This window comes from Oryzias melastigma, linkage group LG1, assembly GCF_002922805.2.
Source record: "Oryzias melastigma strain HK-1 linkage group LG1, ASM292280v2, whole genome shotgun sequence".
Taxonomy (NCBI): domain Eukaryota; kingdom Metazoa; phylum Chordata; class Actinopteri; order Beloniformes; family Adrianichthyidae; genus Oryzias; species Oryzias melastigma.
Genome location: NC_050512.1, coordinates 22,501,904 through 22,502,720, shown reverse-complemented (window position 1 = coordinate 22,502,720; position 817 = coordinate 22,501,904).

Sequence of the window (817 nt, the reverse complement as noted above, 5' to 3'; positions counted from 1 at the left end):
TTGGAGCAGATGCAGAGATGCCATTGGAAAAAGCTTGTATGTTTACCATGGCAAGCCACAAGCTCACTGCTCCACTTCCATTCTGATGCACGCATCTTGAAGTTTGAAGTTGAAGTTTTGAAGTTGTATTTGGTTGGTTGTATAACATTTCACAACCTTTGAATTATAATCAACATCAACCAAAAAGGAGTGGATTGAAGATGTTCATCCAAAAGATACAATTAACAAAACTTAACATCATATTGACAAATATGCCACAAACATAAAAATATTTAAATGTTTAATAAATCACATATTCACATATATACACACGCATATACATACATGCTATATATACATATTCAGTATATTACAGATACATATACAAGTACATAAATTAATACAGTTACTAATACAAAATTAAATTACACTAGTAATGAGCTTTTTTGTACATTTTAACAGTAGCCTATATTTTTAAGAGTATTAACTAGGATTTATCCTTTTTTTTCAGAGGGACATTTCTGTTTTACATTTGTTCTTGCTCTGCATTAGTCAAACATAAAATTACCTCTCAAATTGTAATGTTCAATCAAGGAAAACATTGTTGTTGTACTAGTCTTAGAACTGTACAGATAGCTCCAAAACTGCTCATCATTTTTGTTGCATCAGTAGGTTGGGGTGTCAGGAGCCGTGGGAGAGATGGAACCAATTGATGATGGGAAGTGGAGGCAGGCTTTTTCCGCACTGACAGTGACACAACTCAGAAGTAGATTTCTAATGAGTTGAGTACTGCGGCTCTGCAGAAATGTCCAAAACACAGTGTTTTCTTTTTTCTACA